Source organism: Podarcis cretensis (assembly GCF_951804945.1).
Source record: "Podarcis cretensis genome assembly, chromosome: 2".
Taxonomy (NCBI): Eukaryota; Metazoa; Chordata; class Lepidosauria; order Squamata; family Lacertidae; genus Podarcis; species Podarcis cretensis.
In genome coordinates, this window is record NC_137171.1 from 110,351,588 (window position 1) to 110,370,420 (window position 18,833).

The 18,833-nt window shown below is 48.3% G+C and overlaps 1 long non-coding RNA gene across 1 annotated transcript; it reads right to left on the reverse strand.

The window, feature by feature from the left end:
• Positions 1–6: 6 nt before the first annotated feature.
• On the reverse strand, positions 7–2,148 carry LOC307209156. The gene is made up of 3 exons (XR_013835355.1): positions 1,749–2,148; positions 447–557; positions 7–184 (listed from the first exon to the last, which is right to left on the reverse strand). It is a non-coding gene; the product is annotated as an uncharacterized lncRNA (long non-coding RNA).
• Between the last annotated feature and the right edge of the window lie 16,685 nt (positions 2,149–18,833).

The window sequence follows — 18,833 nt, forward strand, 5'->3', positions numbered from 1 at the left end:
GCCATATTTTTATACTGGACAATTTTTATTTCAAGAAAAGTCCGATTTTATTCATCATTACAGAGGTCAGTATAACAGCATGTTGTTTTATGTCGGTTATTTCCGATGAAAATTTCCTGTCCACAAAAGTGTTTCCAGTAATTGTAGATGCATGATCTGGAGTATTTAATCAAGTCATCCTTTTCTTTTGGAGAGAGAAAGAGAAGTATTTGTGTTAATAACAGGTATGAAGAGAATCTTACTGAATTTTCCCATAGCAAAAGAGAATACATTTAAAAGGATAAAGTTTACTCCACATCTTTGATGGATCTTTGGTCTGATCCAATGTGGCTCCTATTGAGCGCTTACAACCATTGAAAAGTCAGGAGACCGTGACCCTCCTCTACATCCTGTCATTCTAGCCCAGCATATGCAAAGGAAGACTGTAAATGGGACAGACTCATTACCTGAAAATTCTTGCGCAAACGTACAGATGTCTCCAATACACGTCTCCGTACTCACATCGCATGGCGTTTCGTAATGATTTGAAAAGCATTGTCTGCATGTCAGAGCATCCACTGTAAAAGACAGACATGTTTGTTTGTTTGTTTGTTTGTTTGTTTGTTTGTTTGTTTCTCCCTGCAAGCACTGCCCTTACTTTAAAACTCATTAAATCAGGGGCTTTGTTAAAAGATGAGCCAAGGGCTGCAAATCTTGAGTCTTGCACACGGGCCCTGCTAATCCTAACACTTCTCCCCTTTCTAACAGCTCTCTTTCCCAATGGGCAGCTGCTGCACTGCAAAGCTTAGTGCTGGTGAAACCCCAGCTGTTCCCCAGAGTGACAGCCATTCTTCTACTGAAAGAGTCTGACACCAGAAGCTCCCTCCAATGTGGAGTCACTCTAGTTCAGTGGTTTCAACCAGTGTGTCATGGCACCTTTGGGGTGCCTTGAATGATGGTTGGGGGGCGGGCTGTGGGCAACACTAGCCTCCATCCCTCGTTCCTTCCCTCCCTCTTCTGATGCCCTCTTGAATCTCTGCCTCCCAAAGGCTATATGTTGCAGCAGCCCTGGCTACAAGCTCCCCAGGCGTGTGGTGCCTCTGGGGCTGACCAGGGGGTGCTGGTTGCCAGGAGCTGAGGCAGCCTCGGAGTAAGCAAGCAAGTGGGTGAGGGAGCCCAGCCAGCCAGTCCACTAGTCCTTTTTGTTGGGAATGGACAGACAAGTGAGGAGGCAACGCTCTTTGCGATAGGGGTGGCCCAGTGATGGGGGGCGGCTGCCGAGAGAACTCACAAGGAGAGGGGAGAAGAGAGGAGGCTCCAGAAACACTCCACAAGGGAGGGTGTTCAAAAAGGGGTGAAGGGCTGTGGGCTCTGCAGCCAAGGGGTGGCATAACTAGGCTCCTGAGGCTTGGAGCCCATTTCCTCACAGGGGAGCCACAGAAAGAATGTAGTTGATCAAGGGAGCCGTGGACCCAAAAAGCCAGGAAACCTCTGCTTTGGGGAAAGACTATCTCTAGAAGGCACTGAGGAGATCAAAAGGATGGTGACAGGTTGTGCTCCTCTCCCTGACAATGGACAAGAAATTTAAAAAGAAAAAGAGGGCATACTGCTCTCAGCAGAACTGGATTCTGATGTAGCCCCAGCAGCTGCCCAAACATTCTGAGTGCAGGGACTACGCTTGCCTTCCAGAAATTGTCCCTGCTGAATCTCCACCGACACACACAGCTAACATGTGACAGAGCTCAAAAAGGAGTTGGGGAACTTCTTACCTCCAGGCTTGAGGCAAAGCAAAATACAGAACGCAAGCAGGCAGACCTGAGCCACACGTAGGCCCCGATTATCAGGAAAGAAGCTCTGCCCCATTGATACCCCTTTTGTATGAGGAGGCAAGTTCTGAAGTCTGGCAGATGAGAGACCACTGGGTTGCAGGGCAGATCAGGCCTCCTTGGAGTAAGTGGTAGCCGCAACTCAGCCTCTGGTAAGGTGTGACGAACCAAGCTCAACACAGCAATTATATAAGGTCAGAAGAAACCTCATTGGCTTCTCAGGACACCTGGAAGTGATGGGCTTGAAAGATACAAGCCGCCTCTGGAAGTATGCTCCCCTGATCGGTTTGGAACATAATGCACTAATGGTTTAGAACAATCTACATGGGCTGATGATTAGGCTGAATGCTGTACCAAATGTCCCAGAACTCACAGAGGCCACCTGATGCTATCATACAAGGAAGGAGTTCTTGTTCCTTTTAGTGGGGTTTTTTGTCCACCTCCATATTTCTTGGTTGATGGAGTTACACAGGATCAAAGCAGGAGTTGATGCCCATTAGTGGGGAGAGATGGAAAGTTGGCTGATTTCTGGTGCCTTAGCTTCCCTGCCAGGGGTGGAGGAGGAGGAGGGGAGGGCTTACGCCGTCCAAATCCTGCAGCACCAGGGCCTGGCGAGCAAGCGAGGGGCTGAGCAGGCATTGAGTTTTGATGCACCAGGGCCTCCCGCCAGTCTGTTTTTTCTACTCGGGGTAAGCTGCTTTGAGTTTGGCAGAGCTTAACTCCCAGGTCAGTAAGCAGATAAAGACCCCTAAGAAGGGGCTGCTGGGTTTACATGTTCGCTGGGCTTTCCTGTGAAAGCCAACAGAGAAATTTATTCCGTGGAGGTTGCGATCAAACAGCAGCTGAAGAAATGGCAATAATAATAATAATAATAATAACAATAACAACAATAATAATAATAATAATAATAATAATAATAATAATAATAATAAAACATTATTTATACCCTGCCCATCTGGCTAGTTTTATTTAATTATTTATACTTATTTGTATGTGCACACGCAATTATTATTATCCTCTCATATTAAAAATTGGGAGAGGGTGGCTCTTAGTACAGCCCTCCAGTGTACACTAGTGGCCAAAATTGTGGAACCTTCTGGAAAAAATGTATTTCCGAGTGTTGATGGCTCATAAAGCCACTACCGATATCAGGAGGGGGTGGGGTTGCGGGGCTCACGCCCCCAATTGCAATCGCGCGGGGCTGGCGCCAGCCCCGCGGGACTCAGGGATTCCCCCTCTCTCGTTAATATTCATCTCCTTCGGCGCCAGCCAATCGGCTGACACTAGGAGGCGGGCTTACCAGGGGCTCTTAAGGTCAGGGAAGCCCCGGCTCGCCCCTTTTCCTTTTCACACCAGCTGCGGTTTGGTCTTAATTTTTGGTTTGGTCTTACTTTTCGTCACTGCGTCTTTGCTTCCTGCAAACTTGTCCTGCTTTGCTGGAGCGCCAAGCCACATTTCGGTTGCTTGCGACGCTTCCATCCCTCCTCCCTCGTCATCGCCGACTGGAGAAGCTTTCGCCTTGAGCCACGAGGACGGCTGGGGGCAGACGGCTACCATCTGCATCCGCTGATCGTTCTCTCTTTCGAGGCGCTGGGGCGCTGTGATCTTTGTGCCGCCCGCACCATCATCGCCCACCCACGCGTGATCGGCTGAGCCTGCGCCGCCTCCTGGTTTGCTTCTCGTGACCCTCCATCGGTTCTACTAGCGTGAGCTGCTTCAGCGCCCACGGCAGGTTTGATCTAAGGCATTTTGCTTCTGGCGAAGGCAGGCTTGTTCATGATTGCTCATTAGTCGGCTTATAGCAGGTAACTGACCTTCCTCCCGGTGCCCGCCTCTAAAGGGCCGCCCCAGGCTGCTCCTGCTTCCCTGGGGATCCTCTGATTAGCGCACGGGGAGGGAATTGACTGTATTTAATTCAGTTCTTGTACATCGTCCCCTTTCTTTTGGTTTGTTTTATGGATTTGCTTTTATTTGGTTTCCTGTTCAAATTAGTTTTACTGGTTTATTAGGTTGCCTTGGTAACAAAGGCGTCCGGGCGCCATTTTGGGCGACCACATGGTCCTGCCGGCCACCATCTTAGGTGAGGCACTCCCAAGTCCGCTGGTTACCGGCTGCTAATTTACAGCTAGAACAAGGCACAGCGCTACATCGCTGGAAAAAGTCTCCTCTTCTTCCTGTTTTCAGCTGTGGGCTATCGCCGCTATATCGCCAGTCGCGGCCCCACGCTCCCGCAGTTGCTTAGGTGACAAAGGGTAGCGGTCACCATTTTGGGTGGACAACGTGGTCCCTCCGTCTGCCATTTTGAGTGAGGCATTTCTCGGCCGGCAGCTCATCGGAAGTGGAGGTTTCCTGCTAATTCAAACCTTCCACTTTAATTCTTTGATTAGTGACTTTAAGGGGGGCCGGTATTATCCACTCTTCCTGCCCCATTTGACGTTAGCCCCTCTCCTTCAAGTTAGTTTCCGGCGTGCATGTATAATTGTTTCAGGGCTACTTGGAACAGTCTTTTTACTAAACACATCCCGCGCTGCTTCTATTTATAGTTCATTTAGTGTGATTTTTACAGTCCGTCCTTTTGATAAGAACGCCTTATCGCTTACTGCTTCTGGCCCTTGTCAATTTGGTGCCTTCCTGGCCAAATGTGACATTGAATCTGCCTTTTGCCTCCTTCCAGTTCACCCAGAGGACTATCGTTGGCTAGGGTTTAAATTCCAGGGTTCTTATTTCATTGATAAAGCTATGCCCATGGGGTGCTCGATCGCTTGTGCCGCCTTCGAGACTTTCAGTACCTTCCTCGAATGGGCGCTCAAATTTAAAGCTGGTTCCCAAGGGGTGGGGCATTACTTGGATGACTTTATTTTGGTTGCAAGTAATGCAATTGACTGCAACGCCTTGCTACAGGCCTTTAAATCCATGGCGGAGGAGCTGGGCATCCTTTAGCAAATGAGAAGACGGAGGGCCCAGTCACCACGATGACTTACCTGGGCATCGAGCTTGACATGGTTGCCCAAACTTCCCGCCTGCCTACCGAGAAGTTGTTTGCCCTAAAAGATCTTATTTCACAGCTTTTGCCCCTAAAGAAGGTTACCCTGAGGCAAATCCAATCACTCTTGGGTCACCTCAACTTCACGTGTCGGGTAGTTTCCCCCGGTCGCCCTTTTTGTGGTCGGTTGGCAAAACTGTCTGCAGGTTTAAGGTCACCACATCATAGGGCGCGCCTTTCAAGAGCTGTGAAATCGGATCTCCAGGTGTGGCTCCAATTCCTAGACGGCTATAACGGGATTTCACTATGGCAAGATAGTTTGGCCCTGCAAGCCAACTTCCAGGTGCATTCAGACGCAGCTGGTTCCCTGGGTTTCGGCGTCTACTTTAGAGGGCAGTGGTGCGAGCAGCGGTGGCCCCCTTCATGGCAGGGAAAACCCATACTTCGCGATATGACATTTCTAGAATTCTTCCCTATTGTTGTTGCAATTCATCTTTGGGCCGAGCAATTTAAAGACCGTAGGATCTGCTTCTGGACAGACAACCAGGCGGTGGTGTCTGTGTTGAATAAACAATCCTCTCGTTCGCCTAGAGTAGCGTCGCTGTTATAATGTTTTGTCCTTTCCTGTCTTCGTCTAAACTTATATGCGTCAGCCAAATTTGTACCGGGTGGGTTAAAGCCTCAGCGCCTAGGGCTTGCCGATCGAAAGGTCGGCGGTTCGAATCCCTGCGGCAGGGTGCGCTCCCGCTGCTCGGTCCCAGCGCCTGCCTACCTAGCAGTTCGAAAGCACCTCCGGGTGCAAGTAGATAAATAGGGACCGCTTACCAGCGGGAAGGTAAACGGCGTTTCCGTGTGCGGATCTGGCTCGCCAGAGCAGCGATGTCACGCTGGCCACGTGACCCGGAAGTGTCTCCGGACAGCGCTGGCCCCTGGCCTCTTAAGTGAGATGGGCGCACAACCCCAGAGTCTTTCAAGACTGGCCCGTACGGGCAGGGGTACCTTTACCTTTACCTTTATTGATAACAACATTGCGGATGCGTTGTCTCGTTTCCAGATGGAGCGCTTTCGCTCATTGGCGCCGGATGCGCAGCAGCTGCCACAGCCGTTTCTGGAGCACCTCTGGAGTATTGGCAACGAGAAGCAATAAAGGGAGTATTGTCATCAGTTGCACCCTCAACACTAAGATCCTATAACAAGGCGTGGTTAGATTTCACATTATTTAGACAGAAGAAAGGGCTGTTTAAACCAGGCAAGCCCCCGTCTAAGTCTGAGGTTATAGAATACCTTGTGCGCCTCCACGACCTAGGTCGGGCCCCCAAAACCCTCAACATTCACTCCGCGGCAATATCGTTCTTCTCCAAAGCTCTGTTCTCAGTCGACCCCTGTGCACACTTTGTGGTGCGGAATGTGGAGTTTGGAACTGACAGGGTTAAAACTCCGTGGTGTCCTGTATCTGGGAGGAGCGTAACGCAGAGAAGTGCGTCAGTGCTCAGACTTGCTTTTGCTTCTGCCTGACACGCAGCTCAGCTCAGAGGCTGCGTGCGTGTGTGCTTTTGGAAGCACAGAGAATGGTGGAGGTTTCTGATGGATTTACTGCTTTGTAAATAAACACTTCTAGAGATAAGAACCGAACTGTCTTTGGACTTGATTTATCCCTCATCTCACACGGACGCAGGACCGCTGCTACTCTGCTCTCCTGCCAGGTCAGCTCCCCAGCAGAGCTCACGCAGGGAAGCCTGACTGGACGCAGGATTTGTTTACTCCAAAAGGTTATGGGGGGTTACGCGTTTTCTGACAAGTGTGAGAAGGGAGGAAGACTGCCAGCGTTGCGTTGCTGAAAGCTCCTGCCAGGAAGGGCAGTGGAGAATGCTGGAGAGCGGAGCCAAAAGCCAAGGAAGACAGCTGCTTTGGAGGTCCAGCTTGCTGGCAAACGCGTGAGTACGCTTAAAGCCCCGGCGGGTGGAAGATGGCTGCTGCCCAGGCACAGCAGGGCCATGAGAGCTATAATATCCCCTTCAAAAGACTCAATGGAGCCAATTGGGAGGACTGGAGTAAGCGAATGTATTATTGGCTGGAGGGAAAGCAGCTATCGGTGTGGTAGCAACACACATCTGGTTCGCAATTGTCCGCTAGAGGCGCAGGATGGCGGAAAGGACACCAGCCGGCGTGGAATGTCAACAAAGCAGGTTCCCAGGGCCGGTTCCCAGCAAAGACGTGGGAAAGCAGCAGGCCAGGAGAAAAACAAAGACAAGGCGTCTTATCACCTCACAGCTGCGATGGTGTCTCTGAGAAAAGGCAAAAGCCTTAGTCGGGGGGAGGCTGTGGCCATGGCAACCAGTGGGGGTGCAAGCAACGCCATGGCAACTTTGGAAAACAGCCAGAGAAACTTTTTATCTCTCGTAATAGACTCCGGAGCTTCTCACAGTCTCGTAAATTCTCGAGAGCTCCTGAGGGACTGCAAGACAGTTAAAACTGGACGCTATGTCACATTAGCAGATGGGTCTCAGAGACCATTGACTGAAACTGGGTTTTTATATTGTTCTTTTATAGATCACGAGGTGCAAGCTTTTGTGGTCCCAGAGCTTGCACATTCTCTTTTAAGTGTGTCATCACTTAATGCTGATGGTTTTGATATTCTGTTCTCTAACAATTTGTGTTCCTTCTACAGGAATGGGAAGAAGATCTACAGTGTTGAGAGGAAAGACAGGCTCTTTCTGGTGCAGATGCCTGTTGAAAATGGGACTGGTGGAAAAATGGGACTGGTGGAAAATGGCGCTAGTGGAAAGTCCATTAAAGATGCCCAAGTGCAGTGTGCAAATGTCCCCCCACACCATGATTGTGTGCACTTGTGGCACAGGAGGTTTGGGCACGTTGGGTGGTCATATGTGAGGAAGGCAGCAGACAACACAATTGGGTGTAGGTTCAAGGCATGTGACAGATACCTAGATTGTCAAGCCTGTATGCAATCGAAGGTCACAACATGCACATACCCCAGGTCAGAGAGGAGAACCAGCAAACCCTTTGAACTTGTGCATGCGGATTTATCAGGGCCCATGCCAACACCTTCTTTAGCAGGGTCTAAATGGGTTCTGGTTCTGATTGACGATTTTTCGAAGCATTCTTGGGTTTTCTCGCTTAAACAGAAGTCAGAAGCAGCTGCACTGATCAGGGATTGGATCACAGTGGTTAGAGCTGCGGTTCTCTACCAGGGTGATTTCCTTTCAATCTGATCGCGGGGGGAGTTCACAGGTTCTGCGCTGCAATCGTTTTTCAGGCAGAAGGGTATCAGTCATCAATTGTCTGCCCCCTACTCTCCGCAACAGAACGGGGTTGCAGAGAGAAAATTTCGCACGCTACAGGAAGCAGCGAATGCTATGTTGGCAGACTCAGGTTTGCCACAGTGCTTTTGGGCTGAGAGTTATAAGACAGCATGTTTTCTGCAGAACAGGGTGTACAATTCCAGTGTAGGCAACACACTATTTTTCTTACTGCATCAGAAGAAGCCGAAAGTGCACTACTTCAGCGTTTTTGGCTCTGAGGCTTGGGTCCTCATTCCAAAGGCCATGCGCAGAAAGGGTGAGCCAAGATCTAGGAAGATGATCTTTGTGGGCTATGAGCCGGGTTCAAAGGCGTGGCGTTTCGCATACCCTACTGGCAACCAGTCTAAGCTGCTTATTAGCGGCAGTGCTGAGTTTTGCGAGCAGAGTGGGTGGAAACTTCACGGGAACCTGGATGTTCTGTTAGACTCAGATGAGGAAGAGGAGGAGGACGAGGCTGAACCTGTTGCTGAGGTGCACAGTCCACAGCCACAGAGTCCAGAGTCGGGATCTCCAAGGGAGAGGCTCCGTATCTCTCCAAAAGGGAGTCGTCCCAGGACCCCTCCACAGGTCTCTGTCAAGTCTGAGCTAAGGAGTGAACCATCCTCACCAGCAGAACCAGCTGTACACCCGAAACGGCGCTGCAGGTCAGAGGGGGATGTTTCTGACACAGGGGATAGTAGGGTTGATCCAGGTGAATCAGGCGCAGTTCCAGAATTCACGCTGAGGAGGTCAGCATGATCAACCAAATGGAAGCCACCTGAAAGGTATGAAGCCACAAGTGTCTGGGTTGGTGTGGCTAGATGTGAACCTGAATCCTTTGAGGATGTTCAGAAGTTGCCTCAGGAGGAAGCTAGCAAATGGCATGAGGCGATGCAAAAGGAGATGAACTCAATGGAGTCTCTTGGTGTGTTCTCACTCACTCAGCTGCCGGCTAACAAGCACGCTGTGAGCTGCAGATGGGTTTACCGCTTGAAATCCACAGAAGCGGGAGAACCACAGTATAAAGCGAGGTTAGTGGCCCGAGGATTCACACAGGGAAAGGGTGTCCACTTCACAGAGGTATATTCGCCGACCTCGAGAGCGGAGACTTTGAGAACGCTTTTGGTGATAGTAGCACAGAGAGGTTGGATGGTGAACCATTTTGATGTAGATGTCGCCTACCTGAACTCAGATCTCCAGGAGGAGTTGTACATGCTTCCTCCTCCAGGGTTTGAAGTCAGTGAGCCAGGCGTTGTGTGGCGGTTGCACAAATCCATCTATGGATTACGCCAATCTGCCAGAAATTGGAATATGTGCCTACATGAAGCCTTAGAAGAGCTAGGTTTTAAGAGATCTCTTGCAGACAGTTGTCTTTACATTAGAGATTCAGGCTTGAAACAGCAAGTGGTTCAGGTGTTCGTTGATGACCTTTTGTTTATGGCACAGACAGGTAAACAGGTAGAGAAGTTTGCTAGGGAGCTTGGAAAGCGGTTCAAGCTAAAGCAGCTTGGAGATGTCAAGTCCTATCTAGGCGTAGAGATCACAAGAGCAAGTGATGGAAGCTTCTTGTTTCGCCAGAAAGGTAAGATTGAACAGTTGCTTGAGAAGTTCAGGATGTCTGATTGTGCAGGTGCCAGATCACCCATGGAGGCTGGATACATGAAGGAGTGTCAGCAAGTAGAACGCGTGGTGTTCGAAAATACTGAACTCTTTCAGTCAGCTCTGGGTAGTCTGTTGTATCTGTCACAGACCAGATATAGCGTTTGCTGTCAATCTGCTCAGTAGAGAGGCTTCAAGTCCTAGTGTGCAGGCCTGGAATGGTATAAAGCAGGTGCTACGCTACCTGCAAGATACCAAATACTTTTGCCTCAAGATGTCAGCTGAGGGTGGTGTCAAGCTGACTGCATGGGTGGATGCAGATTGGGCTAACCTTGCGGACCGCAAGTCAGTGTCAGGCCTAGTGGTGAAGTTTGGGGACTCAGTAGTCGGGTGGAGGTCCCGGAAGCAAAGTCTCATAGCGCTTTCATCTACTGAAGCTGAGTTCAGTGCGCTATCAGATGTTTGCAGAGAGCTGGAGTTCTATGTGTGTTTGGTTGAGGAAATCTGTGGAGAGAATTGTCTGCCCGTTGTGGTGCATGAAGACAATCAACCATGCCTCAAATTGGCTGAGACGGGGCAATTAAAGGCGAGGACCAAACATTTGGACATACGTTTCCGGAATGTATGTCAGAGTGTCCAGGAGGGGCTAGTTGCTCTGAAATACTGTCCCTCAACCAAGAACCTCGCTGATGGTTTCACAAAGCCATTAACCTTCCAGAAGCACGAGGAGTTCTGTGAGGGTCTGTGTATGGGGAAAGCATTGTTGGCTATTATCCCCAGATGCAGGACAAGAGGGGGTGTGGAGTTTGGAACTGAAAGGGTTAAAACTCCGTGGTGTCCTGTATCTGGGAGGAGCGTAACGCAGAGAAGTGCGTCAGTGCTCAGACTTGCTTTTGCTTCTGCCTGACACACAGCTCAGCTCGGAGGCTGCGTGTGTGCTTTTGGAAGCACAGAGAATGGCGGAGGTTTCTGATGGATTTACTGCTTTGTAAAGAAACACTTCTAGAGATAAGAACCGAACTGTCTTTGGACTTGATTTATCCCTCATCTCACACGGACGCAGGACCGCTGCTACTCTGCTCTCCTGCCAGGTCAGCTCCCCAGCAGAGCTCACGCAGGGAAGCCTGACTGGACGCAGGATTTGTTTACTCCAAAAGATGCTAGAGGGTGTTGGAATTCTGCCTGGGTCAGAGGAATGTGCCTACCTCTTCTAGGCACCAGCAGATATTCCTTGGCGACCTCCCGGCTGCTACTCCCGGCAGATAAGCTGGCAAGGTCTCGGCGATTTTTCTCAGGCTGTGAGAAAAACACACCGTTCCTTCTCTCTCCCCTTTGGTGTCCCCCAGGGAGGGGAAAGAAGCAGACAGAAATCTATTTACATCTTTTATTTCTGTCCTTTACATCAGTACAGAGAAACATGTCTGCACTCAACAGCAGTAAGAATAAACTCCACCCATGTACATCCTGTACAGGTCATATGACACACACTGAGCTCACATCCTGTGCTCAATAAGGAGAATGGACTGCCCCTTTGTTTCCATGGCAACAGTCACAAACTTCCTGTTTGGCTTTCCAGCCACAAGCAGCTGACTGAGCTGCTAGAGCCTTTGCTTGCTGCTGCATTGCTGCTTTAGAATAACATACTCCCCCTAAAGTATCAATGCGTGCAGCGAGCAAAGCGTTATCCAGAGAAGAAAACAAACAGTTGTTATATGTATAACACTCCCCTGTTGTCTCAGTTCCACCCTTGGAACTACCCGCCACTGGTTTTACCAATGTACCTCTCTGGTTGTGTGACTTCCAAGGAATGAGTGCGTCTGCATTACCTTGGTTAGCAACTCTCTGTTGTGCCTTTGTCTCTGACTCAGACACAGCTTCAATTTGACCTTGGTCGTTTACAACAGCAACACATGCAATAGCTAGGTTAGCAAACTCTTGTGAATACCTCTTTGGTGGTACACCCTTCGTTGCTCTCTCAGACCTACGTAAGAGGTGCTGCTCTTCTCTGCTTTCTGGTTCAGCCTCTGAACTCTCTGGAGAACCAGTACTAAGCTTAATCAGTGGTTCATCCTCCTCTTCTGAGGGTCTAGTCATTACGTGAGATTTCCTCTCAATGACTGTGACAACTGAGCTGTCTGAGCTATCGCTGTCATCATCAGTACTACTGAACTCAATAAGATCAAACTCATCATCATCATCATCAGAATCATCATCATCTCCTGTGGGGAATGTGTGAACAATCACTCTCTCCTGTTCAGGAGCACTCTCTAGAAATTTTGTGAGAATCACCTGACCAGATTCAGACAAAATTACTCTGTAGAGACCCTTTTCATAACCCACAAAAATGCCTCTGGCATTCTTTACTCCACCTGGAGCTTCTGTTCTCACATGAGACCCAAAAACCTTGAAATGGGCAACAGAAGGTTTTCTATGGAACAGTTTCTCAAAAGGAGAACTTCCCAACTCTTTTGAAAACTTTCTCAACCACGTATAAGTATATGACATTAGCGACTCAGCCCAGTACTCATGTGGCAGATGTGAACTTAGCAATTGCGCTTCCATTCCCTTTTGCAATTCTTTGTTCACCCTAACACAAACACATCTGTTCCAAGCTTCTTCGGAACTAGCAATTTTGTGTCCTATCCCTTTCTTCTTCAGGAACCTCTGGAAATCCTGTAAGAGAAAAATTGGCTTCTCATCTGTGCAAAGACAATTTATGTCAGCATCATGCATATTTTTAACTTTGTCACAAAACTCTTTAAACCTTTCTAAGGCATCTTTTGGTCTCTCCAAAAGATAAATCCAGACAAAACCTGTGAAAGAATCAACACATATTAGGTAATATTTTGCATTGCCTCTAGATGGTGCTAGAGGACCAATCACATCAGCATACACCCGCTGAAATGTCCTGTTGACCCTCGAGGTGACCTGCTTGGCATCCTTCTTGGCTACACCTGCAAAAGAGATCATGTTAGAATTACAATTCATGTAATCACTTTGATCAAAAGTCAACAAATACAGTCCATCTTTCTCTTTGGCAGAAAGATACAGCTCTCCATCTTTGTAGATCTCGCAGTTCTCATCATCATAGGACAGTTTTAGTCCCTTCTTGGCAATCTGCGAAATGCTGAGCAGATTGTACTTCAACTCTGGAACCAAATAAACATTGTTTATAGTCAAGTTCAGACTTTTAAGATACACAGTCCCAATTCCGGTGGCTTCCAGCTCTTGGCTTGTTGTACAGCGAAGCTTTGCTTCTTAAACGACAAAAATAGCTGTCTGTTTGGGGACATATGAAATGTCGCTCCCGTGTCTATGACAAAAGCGTTTTCCACTTCTGGCTTGGTTCCTTTCGACATCAAGGCCTTTGCAGTCTTTGCCTTTGAGACGGTATGACTTTTGCCTGACGCCTCAGACTTTGTGGAGCTTCCCTTGGCTCCTTTGTTCTGACGTGGCTTCTTGCAGTTCTGCTGAAGATGCCCAGTCTGTCCACAACTGTAACATCGGACAACGTTCAAAGCTACAGCATTTTCTCCAGTAGCAACAGCAGTGGGGGTGTCAGAACTCCGTTCTTGTCTCCCCCTGTCCTTGACCTCCAGGGCGGCAAGTCTGTCATGTTCACAAAGAACCACGGCAAAGACCCTCTCCGAAGTGAGATCATTCGCTGGGAGGGACCCCAGCTGACTGGCAACCGTTTTGTAAGTCCGATTCAGGCTGTTTATCACCATGAAGCAAAACACTTCCTCCTGCAGACGGAAATTACGTTCCACCATCTGTTGACGCAGATATTTCATTTCCATCAGGTGCGCTTGAACATCTCCATCAGGCGCAAGCCTCAGGTTGGTCAGCTTTTCAAAATACAGCAGCGCTGAAGAACCCGCATCTCTCTGATGTGTCCTTCTCAGCGTGTCCCAAACATCTTTCGCGTGCTCTAAACTCTGTATATGAATAAGCTGCGAATCTGACACACACAGAATTATAGTCGTTCTGGCCTTCACATCCTGTGACTCCCAAGCACGCGTTGGTGCTGCAGGGATGGGGTTCTCAATCACCCCAAACAGTCTCTGATTCTGCAGCAGGGCCTTCATCTTAATAGACTAAGATGCATAATTGTCACTGGTCAGGAGGGGTGGAGAAGGCAAATCCCCCTTCTTTGCATCCATTTTAAGTCCTTTGCCTTTAACTCTCAAACACAAGCCTCTAAAATCCAAAAGCTGGCTTGTTTACACTCTTGTGCACCTGGCAGCTCTCAACGCTGGCTGCGTTGGAAAGTTCCAAGAGCTCTTCAGACTCTGTAGCCAAAACATTTCATTGTAACTTTCACTTCTCCTCTCTGAGGCTCAGCCTTCACTGAAGGGTGTCGCTTAGCAACAGTGCATTCCTTTCCTTGGACAGGAAAACCACAAAGAATGTCTGGAATGCAGGCCTCTTCTCACTGGAGCTGTTTTCCCAAACGCTGCTCCCCGTGAAGCAGAGAATGAATCAATCTGCATTCACACTTTTAAGCCCGAAAATCTCATACCTTTGGGCTCCGTGGCTGTCAGCTTCGTCTGGTCAGCTTCTGGCTGCAGAGGAACAGCCTCTCACTTCAGGCTTCCATGGAGAGAGATGAATACAGTAGCTCTGCTACTATCTTTGCAGATTCCCATGGATCGTAGCAACCGTCAGCTGCTACCACTGTTGGAATTCTGCCTGGGTCAGAGGAATGTGCCTACCTCTTCTAGGCACCGGCAGATATTCCTTGGCGACCTCCCGGCTGCTACTCCTGGCAGATAAGCTGGCGAGGTCTCGGCGATTTTTCTCAGGCTGTGAGAAAAACACACCGTTCCTTCTCTCTCCCCTTTGGTGTCCCCCAGGGAGGGGAAAGAAGCAGACAGAAATCTATTTACATCTTTTATTTCTGTCCTTTACATCAGTACAGAGAAACATGTCTGCACTCAACAGCAGTAAGAATAAACTCCACCCATGTACATCCTGTACAGGTCATATGACACACACTGAGCTCACATCCTGTGCTCAATAAGGAGAATGGACTGCCCCTTTGTTTCCATGGCAACAGTCACAAACTTCCTGTTTGGCTTTCCAGCCACAAGCAGCTGACTGAGCTGCTAGAGCCTTTGCTTGCTGCTGCATTGCTGCTTTAGAATAACAGAGGGCTGGCGTAGATCCCAGCCTCCTAGCTTGGATAGCAGAAGGCCCATAACTTTTGACATACTGTTGCAAATACGTGTGCAGCTCAGGGTCATCTGCTGGTCCAGGTACGAGGCCAGGTTATTTTCCACAGCATTTTCCTTCGCATTCTTAGGCGAGGTGGTTTGTGATGACCAACCGGTTAGTAACAGCAGGGGGCTCCTCTTGGAGGATGTATCCTTGTCCAGCTCTGAGGTAATCCTGAAAATCCGCAGTTCAAAGACCGACCAGCTTGGCAGAGGGGCTCTTGTCCGCCTGCAGGCTACTCAGAAGGCCGGTCCTTGCCCAGTTAAGGACGCAAGAAAGTTTCTATGCCTAAGACCAAAAACAAGTGGCCCCTTTTTCATTCATGCAGATGGTTCTCGCCTGACGAAACACCAGTTCACGAGGGTCATGCGCAAGGCGATCACGGCCATCGGGCTCCCACCGGTGGAGTACGCGGCACACTCCTTCCGCATAGGAGCGGCCACCACTGCCGTCCATATGGGTTTCCAGCAGAGAGGATAATGGACTTGGGGTGGTGGAAGTCGAATGCATATAAGGGTTACATCCGTAAATCTCGTTAAATCTTCCTTCTCCTTCCCTCCATCTGCCCCCACCCTGACCTGGCTCTCTCTTATTTTCAGGTGTCGGTGTTGTACGTATCTGGATCTTTGGCCACAGCATCGTCCACTGGGCAAGAATGCGGGCGTTTGCCAGGGGCTTTGGCGGTGATCTCCAGCTCCCGAGCAATGTTGCAGTTTCCTGGATAGCGCATCGGGGAATGCGTTGGGAGGAATTTTTCCCAACTTTATCAAATAAAATTGCAGCACAGGGCCCACCCGAGGCACTCGTCATACAATTGGGCGAGAACGACTTGGCTTATAGAAAGGGGGTGGACTTAATGTGGAACATTGTCAATGACCTGGAAGAGCTGTGGGCCTCCTATCCAAAGCTTACAATTATATGGTCATCTTTGCTGGAAAGGCGCTGCTGGCGGGACGCCACTAATCCCGTGGCCGTGAGTAGAGCCAGAAGGATCTTGGAGCGCTCGGTGGCGCGTAGAGTGGCTGCAATTGGTGGGCGAGTCATTGAGCACCCAGGCATCCAATTCAGCAAGGAAGCACTCTACCGCGGGGATGGCGTGCATCTTTCCGATGCCGGTAACGATATTTGGCTGGCTGACATTTTTCAGGGGATCAGGGATTGGTTACAGGTTTGAGGGTATTGGCGGCGAGCCTGGCTCGTGTGGCGGTTAGGCATTGGCAGGGGTATTGTTATGCAAATGAAGTCGGGGGGAGGAACGCCATCACCTCCCCAATTCTTGAAGGGTAGTTTGTTAAAGGACTCTGGGGTGCATCGCCTCGTCCGAAACCTACGGCGGCTAGGGCCTAAAGCACGCCCCCGAGCGGTAACCCCTCGGGGAGCGCCTAGGGATGTGCATCTCGGGGGCTCCCCCTGGTGGTGTTTAACCCCTTCCCGGTTAGACCGGATAGTCTGTTAGGGCCAATGCCTAAAGCCAATACCGCTCTTACCTGTAATCAATAAAGTTGTGGCCATTTACGCCCATTAACCTTAATTCTGGTGTCCAGTGTCTTTATTACTTCAACTGTGGGAGGGAATTGCCACACAACACCACTTTGTTTTGGAGTAATACCAGTGCTTATTTTCTATGGGATTGCAGGGGGACGTATACCCCTAAACGTTTTGTGAATTTAATGGGAGAAGAAATTCATTGTATTTATTTTCTCCGATTTGAACTGTATTTATTTTTTCCCAGTGGAGATTTTCTTGAGTCAAAATGAACATTTTTTAGAAAGAAAGAAAAAAGCACTGAGTTATACCATAAAATTATATATCAATGGAAAGATAATTTAATGAAGAATATAATACATTAACTTTTATGAAGGATTATTTATTACAACAGTAGTCATAAAGAAGAAATGTGAAACACACAGAAAAAATCAGATATACAGGTTAAATAGCTGTGTTTGCACTTTGTGATAAATAAATGTGTTTGGGGTTGCCGTTTGGGCACTCTGTCTCTAAAAGGTTCACCATCACTGCCCTAGGATGTTCCATGAATTCCTTTCTCTAACATTGCAGCTTTCACATGTATACAATCAGGTACCTCAGTTGCAAATCTCCATTATGTTTGAGTTGGTCTTTTGTTTCCTCTCTCAGGCCAACAAGGAGAAAGGTGTGAAAATGATTCTCTCCAGGAACACAGCCTCAGGCTGTAATGGAGGCCAGGGGAGAGGATGAGCTTTGTTCTCACTTCTGTATGAATTAACGTCATATGTCTAAGATGCTGTACCTGAGCTTTAATAAACACATGGTAACTCTCTGGAATTAACATCATTGTTCTGAGTGTCTGCTTTGGAACAAGTTCTGTTAGTAAAGCTTTTGAACCATAATTGTAGACTGGACAATTTTTATTTCCAGAAAAGTCAGATTTTATTCATCCTATTGCTTCCATATGTGTAATATTAATAACCGCAGTACGCCACAACCCACTCCAGTCCCTCAGACAATTGAGCACTTAGGGGACATTATTTTCCAAATAATAAAACAATGAAAGCATACATAAATGAGGACACACACACGAGTGCACAGAGGAGGAGCAAAGCGGTTGAACTGATGTGTATTTGATTGACAACTATGCTTAGCCAGTTATTCTGATGCCAAGTACTGTCAAGGGGGAGAAATTTCGTCCTCATGGAGGCTTCCCATGCATTTTGGACTCTGGGAAATCAGTGGTTGAAAATGTGTGGGAACCAGTGCTGAAAACAGATGCTGGAACTCACCAAGAAGTTGTTACAGCAAGTCGCCGGGCGACTCGGGGCAGCCCTGTATAGATTCTGGTGCCCCTGGTTCTGGTGCAAGTCACTTAAATCATCCTCACCTCCTGTGTTCTCTTAGATTCAGGCGGATGGCTAGGGCAGCTTGGAAGGGCCCTTGCACAAAGGCACATGCATGCAACAATAGAGGCCTGGCTGGAAAGCTTCAAGCCTGTCGCCGCTACATGGGAAATGGGTTGAAGAAAAGGAAATACAGTGGTACCTCAGGTTAAGTACTTAATTCGTTCTGAAGGTCCGTACTTAACCTTAAGCTGTTCTTAACCTGAAGCACCACTTTAGCTAATGGGGCCTCCTATTGCCGCCGCGCCGCCGGAGCATGATTTCTGTTCTCATCCTGAAGCAAAGTTCTTAACCTGAAGCACTATTTCTGGGTTAGTGGAGTCTGTAACCTGAAGCATATGTAACCTGAAGCGTATGTAACCCGAGGTACCACTGTACAGAACTATGGCAAGAGAAACTGATGGACTATGCAGAACTGGCAAAATTGACTCCAAAGCTACAGGACAAGTATAACTGTGACTTTAAAGATAAATGGGAACCTTTTACAAAGTACTTAAAGAAACAACAAAGTGAACTGGACTCCTTGGCAGGTTTGGAAAAAACACTCACAATTTTTTTTTATTGACAATAACCAGTTAGATAAATTAAGGAGTTAGACAATTATGTAACATGCAGAGAATAGCATCTGTAGAGAAACCAGAGACTGGAGCTGAGGGAAGTCGGGGGGGAGGAGAGGGGGGGTTATTTTATGTGGGGGGAATGGGGGGATCAAGAATGATATATATTAAGAAAATAAGTTTTGTTTAAATTCTTAATAAAAAAATATTCATTAAAAGAAAAAGAAAAGAAAATACGAATTGGCCCCACCCCATAGCTTGACCAATTACAGCTACGAGCAGATAAGAGCTAGGTGGAGTCATAGATGTAAACCAAAAAAAAGCAGTGTAGACTCTCACACACTGACCAGCTTCTGTTTTGACTTGAAATGTTTGGTTTGGGCTTTGTTTTGGGTACATGAAGGGAAGAAGTGGGACCAAAAGGTGCTGGAACTGCACTCTGGCATGCTGAAGAAAAGCACTGGTGGGAACCTTCCACAAATACAGAAGACTGCCCACAT